Source organism: Coregonus lavaretus, assembly GCF_964263955.1.
Source record: "Coregonus lavaretus genome assembly, contig: HAP1_SCAFFOLD_90, whole genome shotgun sequence".
Classification (NCBI taxonomy): domain Eukaryota; kingdom Metazoa; phylum Chordata; class Actinopteri; order Salmoniformes; family Salmonidae; genus Coregonus; species Coregonus lavaretus.
The window spans coordinates 65,998-74,787 of NW_028160689.1; the positions used below are offsets into that span (position 1 = coordinate 65,998).

Sequence of the window (8,790 nt, forward strand, 5' to 3'; positions counted from 1 at the left end):
GTTTGTTTTGTTAGTGAATTGACAGTTCCTGTCCTATTTTATAAAAGGGAAGATGTTATGGGTGGAAGATGGCACAATGATGCCATCTGTTGGTAAATGTTAATTACTGCAACTCCAGTGTTTTACCGGTGTACTTGAGATACCCGGATGTTTTGCAATATACTGAACAAGACTGGTTACTCGCATCAATGCCTCTGTCTCGTCATTTAACATTCAAACAGTAGGTGGCGGCAATAGTCCAACTCTGCCATAAAACCTTGAAGAAGAAGAAGAAGAAGAAGCAGTAGAACTGTGCTGTGAAGACGATAGCTTTTGTGTCCGTTTCAAATGTATTACTACAGGTACGTAATAGCGAGTTTAAACGTTCTAATATCGAAAGAACATGTCATAACATGCTAGTTAACAAATCCGTCAAGGTATTATCACGCTTGGTGAAGGTTTTATGTGTTATGTTTGTGTCAAACCGAGTAAAGAACGTGATAAGTCACATCGCTGGAGACTGGGTTTGTATGAGTGAATTAATCTACATTATTTCGTCAAGATAATTTCATAAAGAATCCATTTATTTGAGATTTCTGAATTGGTTTTACATGTTATTGTTGTTTTTGGATACATTGTTTTTAACGGTAAAATGGCGGCGCCTCTCGGTCAGCGTCAACGGACCTCAGCGCGGGTGCATCAGATAGACAATTTCACGGTTGCACTACTGTTTTCAAGCTGAATGTAATGATTATCAGTTTTCTACATGTGTAGTAATATTCAGACACATTCAGTTGCTTACCACCGTCAGCAAACGTAATAATAATATAATAATATGTCCAAAGCAACTTACAGTTATGCGTGCATACATTTTATGAATGGGTGGTCGTGGGGATCGAACCCACTACACTGGCGTTAAAAGCACCATGCTCTACCAATTGAGCTACAGAGGACCACATTAATGATGGTGTTGAAGTCGTGGGTGAACAGGAAGTATAGGAGCACGCGCCCCTGAGAGGCCCCGTGTTAAAGGTCAGCATGGAGGATGTGTTGTTGCCTACCCTCACCACCTGGGGGCGGCACGTCAGGAAGTCCAGGAGCCAGTTGTTCAGTCCCAGGGTCCTTAACTTAGTGATGAGCTTGGAGGGCACTATGGTGTTGAACGCTGAGCTGTAGTCGATGAAAAACATTCTTACGTAGGTGTACCTTTTGTCCAGATAGTGCAATAGAGATAACATCATCTGTGCGTCTTTTTGGGCAGTAGACTAATTGGAGTGGGTGGTCCTCCCATGTTTTTAAAATTGTATAAACTGCCTTAATTTTGCTGGACCCCAGGAAGAGTAGCTGCTTGCAGCAGCTAATGGGGATCCATAATAAATACAAATACAAAATGCACCCCTTCCCAGTCATGTGAAATCCATAGATTAGGGCCTAATGAATTAATTTCAATTGACTGATTTCCTTATATGAACAGTAACTCAGTAAAAACGTTGAAATTGTTGCATGTTGCGTTTATATTTTTGTTCAGTATACTTAGTTTCTATTTGATTACTTGATAGTTTTTTATTCCTTAAGGTCCTCTGCTCAGGCAGTAGCTGTCAGCCAGCCAGACCATCTATCATCATCTGCTTCCCATACTGTACTGTCTTTACTCATCCTAAACACAGGCGCAATGGATTATGGTCAGTACAGTATGGCCTTTAATTAACCTATTTAGCTAGACTGCCTAAGAGCTGTCTGTCAATCATTTTACTAGTTCTTCAAAGACAGATAAGGCATTCTTTCACGAACTCTCTCTCCCTCTCGTGATTGTGTTTACATTCCTCTCTCATGCTGTCTGTGTGTATCTAATCTAACGTTTTCCGAGTCGGTGGGGGAAAACAGGCGCAATGGATTATGGTCGTTGTAGTGAATTACCACGTTTCTGCACTGAACTAGGTTGAATATTTGCTTACTGAGAACTACAACTCACTTTAGCCCAGCGTACCACATACTGTAGTTCCTGACTTGATTTCTCTCGTTAATGATTTGATTTCTCTCTAGAAAGACGGCGCATTGGGCTCACACAAAAAAACGAAATGGAATTCTAGTAATTGAACCGACGTCAGTTGTTTAATAACACAAAAAAATACAGAAACACTAAATAATACAATGAAGACAAGGTTATTCAGGAAAATAGAACATAGTGCTGCCTAAAACAAACTGCAACCTTGTACTAAATGGTTTTTGAGTCATTTATGCCTTTATGTGAATTTAAGTGCACACACTTTATGTGAATAAATGAATGTTTTGTTGTCAATGATTAGTTACCTGATATATGGAAATTAGATAAATTAACAAAAATTGAATATCTTTTTTGAGAATACAGAAAGTGCCAGAACTGTCAAGACAATAACTTTAGTGTCTGTTTCTCATTATTACTACAGGACGACAAGAATTAGGTCTGACGCCGGTAACATCAACAGTGAGGACAAACCCAGCCTGCCTCTCTCCTTCCACACTGAGTCCAAACCTACAGTCACTGGGTCCTGATTGTGACAGTGGAGCCCAGTTTGCACTGCAGGATCCAGAGATGGCATCAGTGAAGCTGGAAGACTGCAGTCAAACACTGGAGCTGAATGTCATCAACATTAAAGATGAAGAAGAGGAGGATAAGGTTGGGGAATCTGTTTCTCAGAGTAAGAGCAGGTTCTATCTAAGTTTGTTGTTCTATGAAATGAGTCTGTGTAGTTACTAACCCTTGTGATAGTGAGTGGAGGATGATATGGCTCATCATTTTCATGACCTTGTCCCCTTTTTAGTTTTTGACTTCTACCCAGTTTTAGAATAGTTTTATTCCCCTTTTGTAATTGTACAGCCTACTTATATAAATTCATATGTCTTATGGTACAGCCAGAAGAGGACTTGCCACCCCTCAGAGCCTGGTTCCTCTTTAGGTTAGTTTCCGAGGTTGCTGCCTTTCTAGGGAGTTTTTCGTGGCCACTGTGCTTCTACATCTGCATTGCTTGCTCTTTTGGGGTTTTAGGCTGGGTTTCTGTAAAGCACTTTGTGACAACTGCTGATGTAAAAATGGGCTTCGTAAAATACATTTGATTGACATGTATATCGCACCAACTGACTGGTTCTTCTGATGTTGTTCACACAGGAGACCATGTTGAGACATTCTCTACATCCAGAGAGCAACAGCAGGAAGATCACAGAGCTAAGAGGTCTCACCACTGCCCACATTGTGAGGAGATTTTCCCAATTCTATCAAAGCTAAAAATACACCTAAAAAGACACACAGGAGAGAAGCTTTACTCCTGCTCTGACTGTGGGAAGAGTTTCTCCCGATTGGATAACTTAAAAACACATGAGCGCATACATACAGGAGAGAAGCCTTACTCCTGCTCTGACTGTGGGGGTAGTTTCTCTGAAAAGAGCAGCTTAAAAGCACACCAACGGATACATACAGGAGAGAAGCCTTACTCCTGCTCTGATTGTGGGAAGAGTTTCTCCCGATCGAATACCTTAAAATCACATGAACGTATACATACAGGAGAGAAGCCTTTCGTCTGCTCTGACTGTGTAAAATGCTTCACAACATCAACCCAGCTAAAAGTACATCAGAGAGCACACACAGGAGAGAAGCCTTACTCCTGCTCTGACTGTGGAAAATGCTTTAAAACATCAAAAGAGCTAAAGCTTCATCAGAGAACACACACAGGAGAGAAGCCTTACGTCTGCTCTGACTGTGGGAGGAGTTTCTCCCGATTGGATACCTTAAAATCACATGAACGTATACATACAGGAGAGAAGCCTTTCGTCTGCTCTGACTGTGTAAAATGCTTCAAAACATCAACTGAGCTAAAAGTACATCAGAGAGCACACACAGGAGAGAAGCCTTACTTCTGCTCTGACTGTGGAAAATGTTTTAAAACATCAACTGACCTAAAGCTTAATCAGAGAACACACACAGGAGAGAAGCCTTACGTCTGCTCTGACTGTGTAAAATGCTTCAAAACATCAACTGAGCTAAAAGTGCATCAGAGAGCACACACAGGAGAGAAGCCTTACATCTGCTCTGACTGTGGGAGGAGTTTCTCTCAGCAGGGCAACTTAAAAACACACCAACGTCTACATCAAGGAGAAAAGCCACATCAGTTCTCTCAGACCTGCTAAGATTAGTCACTCCATTACTTAATTCTCATTTCATAAAAGCAGTTGTAACGTTGAATTGGATGAAATAGAACACTATTGCAATCCTATTGTTTGTCACATTTTGAAAACAAACACTATAGTCTGCCAGTTGACTGGGCGGTACCGCTTCCCTCTCAGCCTGGTCTGACTCTGTCTGTGGGGAGAGTTCTAAGTGGGCAGCTTAAAAACACACCAACGTATACACGCAGGAGAGAAGCCTTACTCCTGCTCTGTGGATGGGTGGGCGTGTTAACGCAAACGTCTAGCCAAAGGTTGCGTGTTTGAATCTCATCACGGAGGACTTTAGCATTTTAGCTAATTAGCAACTTTGCAACTACTTACTACTTTTTGCTATTACTTAGCATGTTAGCTTAGCATGCAACTACTTAGCATGTTAGCTAACCCTTCCCCTAACCCCATTTAACCCTACCTTAAACCCCTAACCTAGCTAACGTTAGCAACAACACATTGGAATCCATAACATATCATACATATTACAAGTTCGTAACATATTGTATGAATAGCAATGCGTAACAGAACATACACATTTTAATTCGTAACATACGATACGTCCTACAAGTCGTATTATACTGAACAAAAATAGAAACGCCACATGCAACAATTTCCAAGGTTTTGCTGAGTTACAGTTCATAAAAGGAAATCAGTCAATTGGAATAAATGAATTAGGCCCTAATCTATGGATTTCACATGACTGGGCAGGGGCTCAGCCATGGGTGGGCCTAGGAGGTCATAGGCCCACCCAATGGGGAGCCTGGCCCAGCCAATCGGAATGAGTTTTTCCCCACAAAAGGTCTTTATTACAGACAGAAATACTACTCAGCACCCCGCCCCCCCTCCCCTCAGACGATCCTGCAGGTGAAGAAGCCGGATGTGGAGGTCCTGGGCTGACGTGGTTACATGTGGTCTGCGGTTGTGAGGCGGGTTGGACGTACTGCCAAATTCTCTAAAACAATATTGGAGGCGGCTTATGGTAGAGAAATAAACATTGAATTATCTGGCAACAGCTCTGGTGGATATTCCTGCAGTCATCATGACAATTGCACGCGCCCTCAAAACTTGAGACATCTGTGACATTGTGTTGTGTGGCCTTTTATTGTCTCCAGCACAAGGTGCATCTGTGTAATGATCATGCTGTTTAATCAGCTTCTTGATATACCACACCTGTCAGGTGGATGGATTATCTTGGCAAAGGAGAAATGCTCACTAACAGGGATGGAAACAAACTTGTGCACAACATTTGAGAGAAATAAGCTTTTTGTGCATATGGAACATTTCTGGAATTTTTATTTCATTGATTCATGTATTTTGATAACTGTAATGAACTTAATTGATCTGCTAATAAATAAATAAATGTTCTACATGAATTTGTGCTGGTCAACCTTTGTTTTATCGTTTTCTATACAGTAAATATGCTTTTGTTTGATTCATGGAATTCAAAATCTATATGTCTATTTATCTACTAAAAACGTCACTACACCTCCACATCACCATGGGGACAAGCCAATTTGCCAGCCACCAGTATTCTCACTAATGCATATGTAATATTTTAAAAAACTTAGACTCCTAACATAAAGAAATAAAATAAAACTGTTTCTTTTTTCTAGCTAATCCATTTCACTTTGCTATTCTACATGCAATATTTTACATGTAGGAGTTAGTCCGTAGCAGGTGTGGGGTTGTTGGGAGGAAAATATGGAGGAAGTGCTGTTTTGATTCTGATGGCGCGCGGTGGAGTGAAGTTGGTAAGAATGAATGGAACATGGAGCTAAAAGGCCAAAAGTTGTAAACGAACATCGTTTCTTGTTGGAGTGCGTCAACAATTAGATTCCTGAAGATTCCTGGAGTGTTTGATGCACTAACCCATGGAGTAGATGGAAAGAAGGAGGAATGTCAATCAGTTTTACTGATGTTTGAAGAACAGTATCTGTCTACTCATGTGAAGCTTGGATACATACGATACGCAGTGAGAGCTGTTGTGAATAAGCCGTTGCAGTGACGAAATTTATAAAAGTATAGCCATGCATCAAGTGGGTGCTGATGGAATCGATGACTGTGCGGTGTAGCAATTTTGGTGAAAGTCACGTTGACGAATTCCAGGAGCGCCCTGCTAGGGTGAAGGAGTTTGATGTAACAAGGATCTGGGCTGTACAGCAGTTCTCCTACAGGGGAGGCGTGGGAAGTAGTTGAAGGAGCGAGTGGAGCTGAGGAAGCTATGGTAGTGGATGACCCGCAGCCTGTTGAGATTCAGAATGTCGTTCACCAGTTGAGGGATACTGATACACTGATTGTAAAGAAGGTGAATTTTGTGGCGTTAATTGCGCAGGCGATAATTGTACTGCCCAAATGAACAAGAACTCTTAAGAAACTGGACAGGTTTTTGACTCTTCAGGAATTAACAGTGGAAGCATTGCAGGGAATCCTGACTGAAGATGTTCCCCCTCCCAGGCCCCTGAGACTGTGTAGGGATGTGATTTGGATTGGACTGGGACTGAAGGAGTGGGAAGGGTTTTTGATAGATCTATTTTTGTATTTTGTCTGTCGTTTTCCCTCCTTTACCGCAACGGACTTTTATTTTTTCTCCAGTTTACTAATCGTACAGTAGGTGGCAGCAGACACATTACGTTTGTGTGAACGTCATTATACCAGAGAAGAAGAAGTAGTCAGTCCAATAGATGTCGGTGTTGCACTGTGGTAGTGGGGGAACAGGAAGATCCGGGCAGGCGTAAAGAAAGCACTATAACTGGACACGTTGATAGTGAATACATTTGACTCCATAGCTTTCATAGGTAAGGTTGTCAACATGACTCGGGTTGTGGAAAGCAGAAATGCCAGGTTGAAGGGATATCTGGGTGATCCGGTTGAAGTCTCCATGAAATAGATAATTAGATGAGGTGGCGTCAGTGAAAATAAGAAATGGGTTTGTTTTGGGGGGTTTTATATGTCAGAGGAGCAGAAGGAATGTGCTTTGCACCTAAAAAAAATATTGGTGTGTCGTGTGTGGATCTGCGAACCAGGGCGCATATCATGGGGGTTATCTCTGGAGTGGCGCTAGAAGTGAGTGCAGAGGATGTAACTGAAGAAGTAGAGGCATTGGTTGGTGCACGCCGACTGACCCGTATGGTGGATGGCGTGAGGAAGCCCAGTGGTTGGTGCACGCCGACTGACTCCTATGGTGGATGGAGTGAGGAAGCCCAGTGGTTGGTGCACGCCGACTGACCCGTTTGGTGGATGGAGTGAGGAAGCCCAGTGGTTGGTGCACGCTGACTGACCCCTATGGTGGATGGAGTGAGGAAGCCCAGTGGTTGGTGCACGCCGACTGAACCGTATGGTGGATGGAGTGAGGAAGCCCAGTGGTTGGTGCACGCCGACTGACCGCTATGGTGGATGGAGTGAGGAAGCCCAGTGGTTGGTGCACGCCGACTGACCCCTATGGTGGATGGAGTGAGGAAGCCCAGTGGTTGGTGCACTCCGACTGACCCTTATGGTGGATGGAGTGAGGAAGCCCAGTGGTTGGTGCACGCCGACCGACCCCTATGGTGGATGGAGTGAGGAAGCCCAGTGGTTGGTGCACGGCGACAGATCCCTATGGTGGATGAAGTGAGGAAGCCCAGTGGTTGGTGCACGCCGACTGACCCCTATGGTGGATGGAGTGAGGAAGCCCAGTGGTTGGTGCACGCCGACTGACCCCTATGGTGGATGGAGTGAGGAAGCCCAGTGGTTGGTGCACGCCGAGTGACCCCTATGGTGGATGGAGTGAGGAAGCCCAGTGGTTGGTGCACGCCGACCGACCCCTATGGTGGATGGAGTGAGGAAGCCCAGCGGTTGGTGCACGCCGACTGACCCGTTTGGTGGATGGAGTGTGGAAGCTCAGTGGTTGGTGCACGCCGACTGACCCGTTTGGTGGATGGAGTGTGGAATCTCAGTGGTTGGTGCACGCCGACTGACCCCTATGGTGGATGGAGTGAGGAAGCCCAGTGGTTGGTGCACGCCGACTGACCCCTATGGTGGATGGAGTGAGGAAGCCCAGTGGTTGGTGCACGCCGACCGACCCCTATGGTGGATGGAGTGAGGAAGCCCAGTGGTTGGTGCACGCCGACCGACCCCTATGGTGGATGGAGTGAGGAAGCCCAGGGGTTGGTGCACGCCGACCGACCCCTATGGTGGATGGAGTGAGGAAGCCCAGGGGTTGGTGCACGGCGACCGACCCCTATGGTGGATGGAGTGAGGAAGCCCAGTGGTTGGTGCACGCCGACCGACCCGTATGGTGGATGGAGTGAGGAAGCCCAGTGGTTGGTGCACGCCGACCGACCCCTATGGTGGATGGAGTGAGGAAGCCCAGTAGTTGGTGCACGCCGACTGACCCCTATGGTGGATGGAGTGAGGAAGCCCAGTGGTTGGTGCACGCCGACTGACCCATATGGTGAATGGAGTGAGGAAGCCCAGTGGTTGGTGCACGCCGACTGACCCCTATGGTGGATGGCGTGAGAAAGCCCAGTGGTTGGTGCACGGCGACTGACCCCTATGGTGGATGGAGTGAGGAAGCCCAGTGGTTGGTGCACGGCGACTGACCCCTATGGTGGATGGAGTGAGGAAGCCCAGTGGTTGGTGCAC

At 45.1% G+C, this 8,790-nt stretch overlaps 1 long non-coding RNA gene across 1 annotated transcript; it reads left to right on the forward strand.

The window, feature by feature from the left end:
* The first annotated feature begins 274 nt into the window (after positions 1-274).
* On the forward strand, positions 275-3,208 carry LOC311121566. Its single transcript, XR_014612308.1, has 3 exons — positions 275-341; positions 2,406-2,657; positions 3,125-3,208. It is a non-coding gene; the product is annotated as an uncharacterized lncRNA (long non-coding RNA).
* Positions 3,209-8,790: the final 5,582 nt, after the last annotated feature.